Genomic DNA, 13593 nt, shown 5'->3' on the forward strand with positions numbered 1-13593 from the left:
TACCTAATGCGCATGACAGGGCCAAGTCCTAGCGGTCTGGTTGAGCAGGGAGAGAGAAGCGTTCCTATTCCTGGTGCGCACCACAGAAAAGCGCCCTCTTTCCACCTCCTGGTGTGCCTCCGTATTGTTAGGGAGGAAGAGAAGGAACGCGGGGCGCGAAATAGAAAGTGGGGCGGGGCTTCGGAGAGCAACGGTTTAAAAGTGTGCGTCAGCATTTAGGCGCCAAATGATTTGTGTTTCTATGTACTCAACCCTACTGGTAAGTTTACCCTAAAGAAGTTTACAATTAAATGACCCTCAGAATTTTCTTTGGTTTCCTTTGAAAGTTTTGTAGTAAAACTAATAGATGTTTATATAGAGTCAGAATATTGGTTTACTTCTGGGGGATTATAGACTCTAAAGGTGCCCCAGGGAACCTTATTGGGTACCCTTTATTCCAATTCTTGTTCTGAACAGTTGTTACAAGGGTGTACACAAATGTAAAAAAACCATGGCTGTACATGTTAAGATTAGTGCATTTTATACACTTTAGGATGTATGTTATTTTCTAAAAAATTTTTTAAAAATTTAACATCTCGGTAGTTACAGAGATGCTAGATCAAAATTTCATAATGGAACAAGACAGGCTTGTAACAAATATTGGAGATTTTTTTCTCAAGCTCTTATAATACAAATACAAAGAAAAATGTGCACCGTCTTTATAAAGTATTAGTCAAATGAAAATAATTGTCTTTACACTTCCTCACCTTGCATTATATCCTAAACTCATTCCAATTAGTTGACTTCCCCACTTCATGGAAAGACCCTTTATGGAACCCTATTGTTTTTTTCTCCTTCCTCACTAGCTGCTCATGATGAAACTTTTTGCTGGTCCTCGTCTACCTGATTTCCAGACAGTATCTAGCCCAGGATGCTGTACTGGCCCTGTCCATCTCTTCTCATACACATACTCCTCCAGAAAACCTCAACCCTGCCTTTAAAAGCCATCAGTATGCCAATAGTTCCAGCCCTGGCCCTTCAGGGAACTTTGCACATATATATTCAACTCTTTGCTGGACATCTCTTAGAAATCTATTAGGCAGCTCAAACAAAACTTGTCCAAAAAATAAAATTCTTCTCCTTCTCCTAGTCTTCCATCTCAGAAAGAGCCCCACAGTCCCTTGCGTTGCTCAGGAAAAAATGTACATTTTAATTCTGTATTGCTCTCTCTCTCTCTTCATCCCCTCCCCATGTACTCCATCAGCAAGTCCCATAAACTCTACCTCCAAAAAATGTCCTGAAACCTGACCACTAATTTCCATCTCCACAACCAACAACCTAGTCCAAATGTCTATCATCTCTTGTTGTTACTACAGTAATAGATTCCTAACTGATCTCCCTGTGTCTTCTCTTGCTTCTCTAAATAAGATCAAGCCATTCTCCTTAAAACCCTTCCAAGTGCTTCCCACTGCTTCCCAGTTAAGAAGACCTATACGACCTGACACCTGCCTAACTGCTACCTTGCGTAGTACTCCATCTCCTCCTCCCTACTACGCTACACTCCAGTGGTTCCCTGAAGATGTCAAACTCATTGTTACTCTAGAGAATTGTCATTAGCTTTTCCCTCTGCCTGGACTACTTACTCACTGCTCTTCACATCATTCCTTTTTGTCATTGATCCCCAGTTTAAATGTTACCTCTAAAGGGCATTTCCTAACCATTCCACCTAAGGAGGGCTCCCAGTCATATTGTTGAATAATACTGTCTATCACATTAGTCCATTCTAATTCTCTGTATACTGTTAAACTGACATGCATGTTCATTATCTGATTTCTTTCCCTACTCAAGAATATAAGTTTCATGACTGGACAAACTGTTTTGTTCATCTATAATCTCCCAGGTATGATGCCAAGCCACTTTTAAAACCTGGCACATAATAAATTCTCAATAAATATTTGTTGAATGAATGAGGAAAATCATAATTATAGATATGCCATGCTTTTATTATAATGTATGGGCTGCATTAATAAAAAGTTTGTAAATATATTCTTATTTACAATATGGAGATAATACTTGCCATTTATACCTCACAAGGTTGATAAAAGGATAAAATTAATTTAATTCTTTTTAAACTGCAAATCATTCTTGATAATTTGTTATTAAAATTTCATTTTAGGGGAATGTTTTATATTATAAAAGAAATGCCATGTTATGATTAAAATGTGCAAAGTACAGAAGGTTATAAAGTGAAAAGAAATATCCCCTAAAATCTTTTCCTGTCTCCTACCAGAATTTGCACCCCTTAGGCAACTGCTCTTAACATTTCTCTTGTATGCTTCCAGAGCTTCTCTAAGCACATGAACTATTCTTTAAAAAAACACAAACAAATGAGCTCATACCTCAGTTATTTCTCAGTTTTTTTCACTTAATAGATGCATATCAATTTAAAAGAATTCTAACATAGTCTCTGAAATATTTGCTTAAAAATATAAATATTAATAAATATAAGAAAATAACTATAATATTACGGTGTTAATTTACTATATTAATAATTACTAACCATTTATTTAAAATTAATTATTATAAAGTTATGACTTAAATAATATCAGATGGTATTCTTTATATTTGATAATTAATATGTTATTGATATTATTAATATCATTTTTCTCATGCTCTGAATGCTACTTTATTCTCTCAGGAGTTAAAACTTGTATGCAGACAAGACCACAGATAGTCTTAACCACTGAGTTTTATTTAGCACACCACACTTCTTCCCTGTATCAACAGGGAAATATATTCTACCATGCATCATGAGTGTGTTCTGAAATTAGTGTCACCCCATGACAAATCAAAAAACAACTTAAGATAGTGTCTAAGGGAGTGGATTCTGGAGCCAGACAAGGTTCAAATCCTGCCTTTACCATTTGTGTGCTCCATGATGTTTGACAAGCTGCTTTACACCTTTGTATCTTGGTGTCTGTGTTTGTTAAAAAGGGATAATGATGGTCCTACTTCCTAGAGTTGTTATGAGGATTAAGTGAATTAACACTTGTAAAGTGTTTAAATCAAATCCTCCAAGAAACAAATGTTAAAATGGGATTAGACATGCAAGGGATTTCATGGGGGAAAGAGCTGTTTAGGAGACGGGGAAGAGGAGCAAGAGTAGGCAGGAATGCTTTCAGTGGCAATACTGATCTGACACCTGTGAGGGAACAAGGGGAAGGAGGACTGGCTGGCAAAGCCTCAGACCACAGGACAGCTCTAAGAAAGATTAAAACAGACAGGGAGTCCTGAGTCAGAATTGCTCATTAGAGGAATCCCACTAGTAATCAGGCAGGAAAGGCTGGCACTAGTATATCTGCCACTCTGTCATGGTCTGGAAGCATTGGTTAGAGGGTTGGGGAAGGGAACATGGCCTCAGCATTCACAGTGGCAGCAGCCATCAGCAGTGCTCCCCACAGCAGGCTTTTTTGAACACGATCTGAGTAGTGCATCTCAATGACTGGCACACAGAGCCTGGCATATAGAAAATACTAAGAAATGTTTGATAAATGATGAGACCTGAGAGTATAGGGCAACACAGCCCAATAATAATGAGAATCACATATATAATTTTTAATTTTCTAATAGTCACATTTTTAAAGTAAAAACTTTAATATTTGAATAATGTAATTGAAAAACATCCATAGTCCTATATCAAACTCAATTTTCATGGCAGAATATACTTTCTTTCTAGTTATCCAGAGAACTTTTACTAAAACTAACTTATGTAAGACCACAGAAAAAAGCTAAAAAATTCTAGAAAGTAGAGGAGATACCGTATTAGTGATTACCTGCCTGGGGGGTACCTCCACCCTTGGCTAGCTGGCAATGGACAGTTTTCCCTTGAGCCTCCACTTTTCAGAATATCACCAATTAGAACAAGTACAAATCATAATGCTCCAGCAATGTGCTGGTGGCCCCCTGTGCCAGGCTAACTAAAGGTTAGCCCTTTAGGTAATGAAGAGGTCTTTTAGGTCTTTTAAGAGGGAAAGTAGAGGGTAGATATCCACCTAAATGTTGTCTCCTCGAAGACCTTCCCTGACTATTTCATCCCCTTATCCTTCTTTATTTTTCTATTTATAGCACTTATCACTGATTGACATTATACTGTATTTTTGTTTGCCTATTTTGATTATTGTAGCTGTCCTTCATTAGTATGTCAGTCAGTTCCACAAGGACTTTATCTCATTTACCACTTTATTCTTAGTGCTTAGAAGTGTGCCTGGCCTACAGTAGGTGCTCCATAAATATTTGTTTAAAAATTAAAGCATGCAAATTACTCAGCACATTGCTTGACCCATGAGCATTTAAGAAATCTTAGCTGACTTTCACTTGATCATCATCAACATCCTTCCCACCATCCTCTTTTACCACCCTAATATCTCACATGGTACTTTATATAGTACATGGTACTTTATACTTTTCAAATTCTTTTGTCATTTATAAAGAATAAATAATAATACCTTTAAAGCAAAGCTGTAATTGTGTAGCTATAGTTGGGATGTTCACAAGTAATAAACTTGGGATGTGCAAGGGGAGGATTTGTCTCCTGTAATTGACTTTTTTTCAGATGGCCCTGCCTGAAAATTAGTCTTTTCCCACCAAGTAAGCATGCATGTTTTCCTCAGGAAAAATGATGACAAATTATAAATTGGTCATCTTAAATTCTTTTAAAACTTGACTCTTAAAAGAGTCTTTAGTGGTTGAGCAGTGCCCTGGATCTTTCTAGGTCAAACTCTGAAGCAGAGGATCACGTTTTATGACTCTTCAACTTTCAGAGTTTCTCTTATAGGGTCAGTAATTTATTCCACATGCCCCCTGTCCCCACTCTGTCTACTCCCATTGTCCCTAGCAAATCAGATGCCCATGTGGAACTGCTTGCCTGCATGGTGCTTTCATGTAAATAAGGAAAAGGCAGCCTTTGCTCCCACACAGAAAAGCCTGCAGGGAATCTGATTTGGAAGGGTCAATGGCCAGGGCCTTGGCTTTGTCAACAGAATACAGGCTGAATTTTGAGCCCCACTTGCCCCTTGGCAGGAGGCCCTAGAACACAGTGGCAGGCAGGAAAAGTCTCTTTTCTGTCATGCTCTTAGGAGATGACTACCTGCTAAATCAGAGTGAGTAAACAAGTCTTCACTGGGAGGCAGTCTGGCACGGTGGGAACTGCATAGCACAGTGCTTAAGAATGAGGGTTCTAAAGCTGATCTCCTGGCTTTGAATCCTGTCTCTACCAATTAATAAGCAAGTATACAGTCTCTCTGTAAATTAGTCTTGGGTTATTTTGAAGCTTACATGAGTTAATATATTCAGTACATATTATTTATTAATATAAGGTAGCTCTGAAAACCCAGGAAACTTGTTCAGGTAGTGCCTCCTCATACATTTATGATTACGTGCAGAAAGTACAGTTCCATCTAAGAATGCCTCACTTTCAATGCCTTCCACCCACCCTTTCTGGAGTCAAAGCCTGGCAGACTGCATTGAGTCATTCAGCAAGCATCTGAACCCTTACTGTGAGCAGCAGTAGAAAAAAGCATTTAAAGAGACCACCCCACCCCCAGAGCATGACATCAAAAAGTCAGTCAAAATAAGAAAATGGTATTTATTGCCCTAAAACAAAAGTGACCTTATTAGGAAGCATGGTACAGGCCTTCTGGTTACTAGAATGGACTCATGCTTTAGAGATAGGTCGTCTTTGAATTCAGGCTCCCTCTCTTACTGACTATGTGACCTCAAGTTTTTTAACTCTGTGAACCTCAATTTTCCCATAGTTAAAATGAGGGGGAAGGTTATAAGGGTTATTGTAAGGATTGAGATCATATTTAGAACAAAAGGGGTCTGGTACATAGGAGGTAATTAGTCAATAGTAGCCTTTGTCTTTATCAATATTTTCTATTACCATCACCTAATTTCCTTTATAAAGACCTATGATGGCTCCTAATATCCACAGGTTAAAGTCCAGATACATCACATTCCAGGTCGTTTGGAGTTTGACCCCACTTACCTTTCTTCCAACTCCTTTTACCATGAACCTCACAGCCCAAATAAATGGAACTACTTGCAGTTTCTAGAACCTTCTATGACACATACCCTGCCTTTGCATCCAGTGCCCCCTCTGTGCAGTGACCCTTCTTGCTTCTTTTGCCCAGTCAAGTATCATTCTTACAAAAAACATATTTAATTTAGAGGATAATAATAAACATATCCTTACCACTGGTTACAAAACAGGAATAGAAGAACTCTGAGCATCCCACTGATTTTTTTAAAACAGCATTTGTGATATTTATATTTTAAAAGCATAGAAGATAAAATCCCTATGTTTCTATACCACCTCTGCAGTGAAACCAAGGGACTTAATTGTAACCTAAAAGCCAAAAGAGCTCCTAGACATTCTGCAGGATGCTGTTAGCAATTAAATATTCAACTGCAATTTCACCAACATACTATTATGGAGAAAAAAAACAGTATTTCAATATTTTAAACTTAAGCAGTTTTCCCTACTACATACTGCTTTTATTGAAAATCTATTGCATGATTCCTTTGTTTCAAATAAATATGGTGGGGTGTTTTGTTTGTTTTTGGTCTTTTCATATTTTTCTTGACTGGCGGTAAGGAGCCACTAGGTGGCAGAAGATGCTTCTTGTGGTTACAGTGAGACAACATTTTTTAAAAATTTCAGCAGGAAACATGTTCTATAAAACATAAAGAGCATCACACTATAGACTTCATAGGTTAGCATGTTGGACCAGCATACCGTGGCCCTGCACTTAACAATTTGGGCCTATTGGCTATGTTTTAGTACCACCACCACCACCACCAATAATATCAGAGCCACAAATGTTTACTGAATGATGGCCACATACCAGGCAGTGGACCGAGGTATCTGCACATTATGCTTTTTATTCTTCACAGCTGTTGGAGGTGATTAATATTGTTCATCTACTTTCTGCAGAAGAAGCTGAGTCTTGAAAAAGAAGAAATAATGTGTCCAAGACATTGGTGAGTAACAAAAGCCAGATCCAAACCAGCTCAGATTTCAGAGCCTGAGGGATTAACAACTTCACAGACCCTCAGAACTGGGAGAATATTTAATTTTTTTGGAAAGATTAACCACTCTATGATATAATTAGGTTTAGGCATGTATTGACTTAATATATTTCCTAATATTTTAGATGTCATATTAATAACTGTGAGTTCAATCCTTAAAGACCTTATGAAATGAAGAGTTTATTAAGGACTTTACAGTTGTGGAAGCCCAACCGCTCCCATTTAGTGACCATCTGAATCCAAGTCCTACTCATCATGTTTAATTCATCCTCTCAAAATCTCCTTTATACCTGTGTGCCAGGAAAAGTCAATTCATGAATTAAAACCAATTTTTCCCACAGTGTTTTATAGATATTTCTCTAGCCTAAAATTTTTAAGTTCTTGCAACAGTGCAATGGACAAGAGCAATTATTATAATGGTGTCAATGTTCACATGTAGAAAATAAAGTGAAATCAAATGTCAGAATCATTAGAAAATTCGTTTTTGCAATCCAGTGTGCTCATCTTCAGAAAACTACACCATACTCTAAAGCCTCATGCTGACAGAAAATACCCAGCATAGCAAAGATGCATTTTCCCTTATTTCCTAAATTACACTTAACAGCCTTAAAGATATAATGGGAAAAGTGAGAGCTTATGGAGACAATATTAGTTAATGTTAAGCTTTGTGGCAATGTGTGACTATTGTAGATCTGAAATGGGTCAGTGATCATGGAGATATTTCTTAAAGCTTCCTAACTCAAAGGAAATCTCATAGGGCCGGTCTTCCTTCTAATTGGTAAAGTTTTATTTAGTGTCTTTATCTTCGTATTTCTCTTCTATTTTTCATCTTTGGAAAAAAAAGCAGAAGATGGGGAGGAATGGGGAGAGTGAAGGTGATATCCCGTACTTAACACAGATTTTATTTCAGTAAAAGAAAGAGTGTAAATCTTCATGTTCCTGCTGCGAAGGTGGGAGTACAGGCTAAAAGAAAGAAGAAAGACACATCTCGTTTGTCTTTATTATTTGTTATGACATTGTCCTTAAATCATCTAGATTGAATGATATCTTTCACTACATTCACAAAGTGTCCTACAGTTTAGAAGATGCTTTCAAAAACATCAGCTTATCCTTTGAAACAGAGAAGGGAGAGAAGTGGACAGATTAGAAAGGCAATCAGTAGTTCATTGGATGTTGGTTTGTTGTGTTAAATGTGGTACTTATTTGTATTATTAGTCAAACTAGATTATAGTGTTTTTTATTTTACATTATGAAGATCTTCACACTACAATCAGCAAAATGAAAATTCAAAAATAATACTCCTTTATTTGGTTTCTTTCTAAATTATTCAAACTTTACTATGTTGGTCAAATTTAAATGTCTAATATGGTTGTACATTTTAAAGGTGTTAATGAATTATGAATATATAAAATTGAGAACTTTTCTAAAAACAAAAATAAGTAAAATTTTCAAGAACCCAATTTCTTAGGAATTTGGAATAAAAAGTTGCTATCACACTAAATTTTACTGACAAGTAACTTTTTAATATTCTGATTTCCTTAAATTGAATAAATAAACAGAAGTATGTTAGGGATTAACAGATTAAGGCTATTTACCATTACTTCATTGATTGATTTTTCATAAGCTGTTTACTGGCTTCTTTTTTTCTTCTTTTTATGCAAAGAATTTATATTTACCTCTAACAATTTTGAGAGACTTCTTACATCAAAAGAGATCTCTCTTCTAATTTTGCAGCTTAAAATACCATGCATTGAGAATGTAATTGTCCTGTAAAATACTATCTTATGTTGGGTAATATTCTATTCTATCCATTAATTGTTCAGGAAGAGATTACTGCTTGCATGATTTATATACATGTTGTTATACAATAAGATCTCTAAATGTCAAATGTTTTATATATTCGTCAGTACCTTTCTCCCCTTCTCTGAACCTCTGTAACAGCCTTTGTTTTCCTATTAAAGATATCTGTATTTTTAGTTACCGAATAAGCATCAAAAGCCAACACTCCATTGAAAATAGTAGTGTAGTTTTAACAGAAAGGGGGCAGCGTTGGCAAAGACATGAACAATAAAAGATTTAATATTGTGTAAAATTGCTTTCCCTTTCCCATTGTACTAGAGTAAGTCTAGCTACTGTGACAATTACATCTCAAAATGTCAATGGCTTAACAAAAATGTTTATTTTTGCTCTCATGTAAAGTCTAATAAAGATATTCTGGGTTGGAGGACAGCCTTCAGTGTTGTCATTTGGGGAATCTGTCTCCTTCCTCACTATGGCTCCACTGTCTGTTGGGAGCTTAGACTTCTCTGCTGAATCTTCTGTATCCAGCTGACAAAGAGAGAGTAAGAAGATACGGAAGATCACATACAAAGTTTGTATGACAGGCCTGGATATGGCCAATATGGTTTTGCCCTTGTTCCACTGGCTGTAACTCAGTCAAGTAGAAGGGAGGCTGGAAAATGTTTAGCCATATGATCAAGGGGTAAAGGAAAAGATTTTGTTGAACATGCAGCAGTCCTTGCCTAGGCTGTGACAGTAGTTCTATGCAAGAGGTTACTTGCAGCAACTCTTTCACATCTTCCTTATGCAGAAGCATTTGAAGCTTGGCACTGCAGGATTTTCAAGCTGCATCCCTGCCCTGCTACCACATCTAATCTTTGAACCTCTAGAGTAGACTATGGGAAATGTGTTACTGAGAAATCTCAAATGTTGTATGGCTCTGGAAAGCTTCAGAGCAGATAGCAGTTATGTGTGGGCATGAAAGAAGGAAAAAGGACACGCAGTAGCTGAAGCAGCTCAGATTTTACCTGAATCCGCTGAGGGCACTGCCCAAATGTCGTAATGAGAGCTCTGTCACCATCTTTCCAGCTTTCCTCTGAATCCATTTCTAGTGCTTTTAGCATGACCTGGCCTCCATCTCCAGCAGCCAGAGAACTCATGATCAATGTGGCCAATATTCATTAGTAGAATGAGAACTGAAAAACTGAACAAGAAAATTAATGAGGTTATAAGTTCATTAGGCAAATGTATTAATGAATAGTTTAGTGATTTTTTTAATAGATTAAAACTTTTTTAATCCTTATGCTATAAAGGACACCATGCCTAGCACTGAATTGGGTAATTGAGTTGTTTGCTTATTGAAAATTACATTCAAGTGTATTGATCACCTTTTCAGTCTTTGAAGCTGACTGAATGTAAATTTTATTTTATGGCTAAAATTTGAATGTCATAAAATGGCCTTAACCCCTTTTATGGAAATTAAGAGATTGGAGATTTTATGGAGATTAATCCCTCTTCTGTTAACCTGTTTTATTGTTGCTACCATGGAGACCACACGAGTCACAATCTTGATAAATTCATAACCCAAATGAATTAGCCTCCATACAATCAATGTTTTTATACATTTATTCATTTCAAATTCTTGAAGTGATTTACATTTTTGTCAAAAATAAATATGGATTTTTTTACTTGCCTGAGTTTCATAAATATGCAGCCCAGAATCTTAGTTTATAAATATAATATTAATTCACTGAAATATTCATTTTGTGAGTCTAAAGTTATTAATTAGTACATCACAAAATGTCATAGCAAAAAAGCAATTTATTGGTATCAGTGGCTTTTATTGGTTACAGATCATGAAAATGTACAATTATAATGAAAAATCTTATCCATAATAGCAAGCTTAATATAATATTCTATGCTAAATTACCTAATATTCTACTGGATACAATTCATTCTAAATTTTAGAATAATAATTGTTATTATGAAATATACACATAAAATAAGAACCGCTGAAGTCATGCCAGAAGGTAATTTGCTTTTGTTAGTGTTACTAATGGTTATGACCTGAAATATTTTCTTAATTCTTATAAAAAAATCTTTGCTTGAATTACAACATTTTTCCCCCTAAAAAATTGTGTCTTTCTCTTTTAGAATTATGACCCCCTCAAAATCTCTGTGAAGATTCTGGGAAAATTAGAAATTTAGCCCCAAATGACTGTATGACTCCATAAATTCATTCATCTCGGCCAGAAATAACATCTTATGCACACATTAATTTAAGAAGAAAAATAAGTCTACCTTGCTATTTTCCCTAAAGAATGTTCAGCAAGATTCTACATATTAGCTTGATTCAGATGCAGCCTCTTGCTGGAGCACAGAGGAGAAGAGAAGCACCCCTTTTTAGCTTCTTGGGGTCTCCTTCTATCCAGCATTCTACCCATCCAGGCCAGAGTAACGCCATCCCTAAAATCACTCCCCACTAAAGATCTACAAAATAGTTTTTGCCAGAACTTGTAATTAGAATGTACATAGGCATGAAAGTGGGGTCCCTGAGGCCTGTTTTAAGTCTATAGTTCCCCTCCAGGGAAGCAGAGGAGCTTTGTAGCCTGAGTTTGTTACACCAGCTCAGCCATTCACAAATCGTGGAACCCTAGACAAATTACTGAACATCTTTCTTCTTCAGTTTCCTTTAAATGTAAAATGGGGACAATAATAGTAGTTATTTCATAAGCAGTAGTGTGAGGGCTTGTTTCTGTTTACAAAGACAATTGCTAAATTTTCAGCAATTTTGCAAGGCATTGTTAAACATAACCTCTATTAAAATTAAATTACATAATTTATTAAATGGTATATTAAATCAAAAGTAATAAATACCCAAAACTCATCACTTTCTAATTCTTTTACTACATTATCTATGTTTTTCAGGTTATTTACATCTATTGTATCTATTTGGGGCAAATCACATATAATGATGGCTACTGTGAATTTCTGCCCAATACCCTTGTTCAGTGATATCAAGTTGGTAGCTTGAAATCAGCTGTGATGTAGAGTATTTACGCATGGAAATCAGCAAACCCTACAAATAAGGCATTTTTTTTTGGAGAGCTGGTTGTTAAACATTTATCAGTAAACTAGTAGATCATTGTTCATAGTATTTTTAGGATTACTCATCCTGAAAAAAATGTGAATTATATGTTATTTAATGTGTAGTATGTATTAAAATGTATGTATGTCAAATATGTAAATATAAAATCAAAATAGCATATTTGGCCCTAAGTTCTCAAAACATGTTAGCAGTTATTATTTCAGAGTTGTATTTATTTCATTTTTGCATCTGTATTCTTTCCTCCCTTTCTCCTTCAGTTCTGTTTTCTTTCCTCTTCACTCTTTCCCTTCCCCAGTGTCCAAACCTCAAGCAGGGGGGCATGGGGAGATAAGAACTGGAAATCATTCCAGTTCCCGGTTTCCTCCTAACCTCCAGTGACTTGACCTTGGCCCCCATCTCCGCCAGATCAGACTGCACGTATCTGATTTAGCCGTTGGGGCCCCGGGCATCAAGCAGTGAGCCCGCCAAGTAGCAGCCCTCAGGAATCCCCCCTCTGTGGAGCCACTTGAGGGAAGGCAAGGGAGAGAGTTGCAGAAGCTCTGCAGGACTCACCTTGGCAGACCTCCTCCTGCTCATCCTAGCTTTCTTATGACCCATTTAGTTCTAGAAAGTCAAAGCTGTTTTAGAAACTGCTGTTTTTCAAAAAGTAATGTCCTCCCCAGACCACTCCTGAGATCCACTAGAAAGGTTTTAGAAAATGTTCTTGAGAGTATATTTGATTAAATGACTTTAAGCAGCTGTAAACAGCAGTTGACTATTCTGTGAAAAAGTGTGCAAATATAATGACTTACTATGATTTTCATTTGCCCCCAGTTCTGGAAGTTCTTCATCTTTGCTCTTCTCTATTTTATATCCCTCATCAAGAGCTTTTTTGTGTAGTGGCTGTTGTCAAACTGGCTCTGGTTTTGAGAATCAGATGCCCATCCTGTTTGTCAATTTAATGGCCTGCTTCGATTCATTTTATGATTAGAAATCCCTCTGCCCCATGGCCTAATTCAGTGTTCATTAACTTACCTTTTAATGAAGAACTTTGAGATTTAGTTTTATCATGTCTTGGCTGTGCTCTATTTTAAATTTTAGGTTACCATTTTGGCCTAATTCAAACAAACTAACAGTAACACCTGAATCTTGAGTTGCAGCTGAGCATACAAAAATACCAATTTGCTATGATATAGTAAGCAGAGTTGTTTATAGATTCCAAAATTTAGAGAGAACAAAAAAAGGGATTTTTATTTATGACTTTTGCCACAATCCCTAATGATCTTCCTAGTATGCTTTATGATCAAAATAGTTCAGAGATCTGTAACTTTTTTATTCATGACATTGGTGCTAATTTATCTAAATATATAAACTTTTATTTTCAAATAATTATAGATAAAAAAATTAAATTCTAGGGTAAGACCTCTCTTTTAATTACTTAGTCCCTTAAAAAATTTTTAAGTCAAATACTTTCATCTCAATTCTGCTGCCCAAATCAACTTAAAGAGGCTATGGATTGGCATCAGCCCATCACCTGGGCAAACTGGTTGCTTTTTAGGCTAAAGGTGGCTGTCTGCAGGGGTGAGCTAATCATATAACACAGCCCTGGTATTATCCCAGCTGCAAAGCAGATGGTGCAGTGAGCAGCGGGCAGCTGT

General features: G+C 36.4%; 1 long non-coding RNA gene across 1 annotated transcript; it reads left to right on the forward strand.

Moving 5' to 3' along the window:
* The first annotated feature begins 10 nt into the window (after positions 1-10).
* On the forward strand, positions 11-13125 carry LOC118928485 (uncharacterized). The gene is made up of 3 exons (XR_005031256.2): positions 11-259; positions 6934-7020; positions 11776-13125. It is a non-coding gene; the product is annotated as an uncharacterized LOC118928485 (long non-coding RNA).
* The last annotated feature ends 468 nt before the right edge of the window (positions 13126-13593 follow it).

This window comes from Manis pentadactyla, chromosome 11, assembly GCF_030020395.1.
Source record: "Manis pentadactyla isolate mManPen7 chromosome 11, mManPen7.hap1, whole genome shotgun sequence".
Classification (NCBI taxonomy): domain Eukaryota; kingdom Metazoa; phylum Chordata; class Mammalia; order Pholidota; family Manidae; genus Manis; species Manis pentadactyla.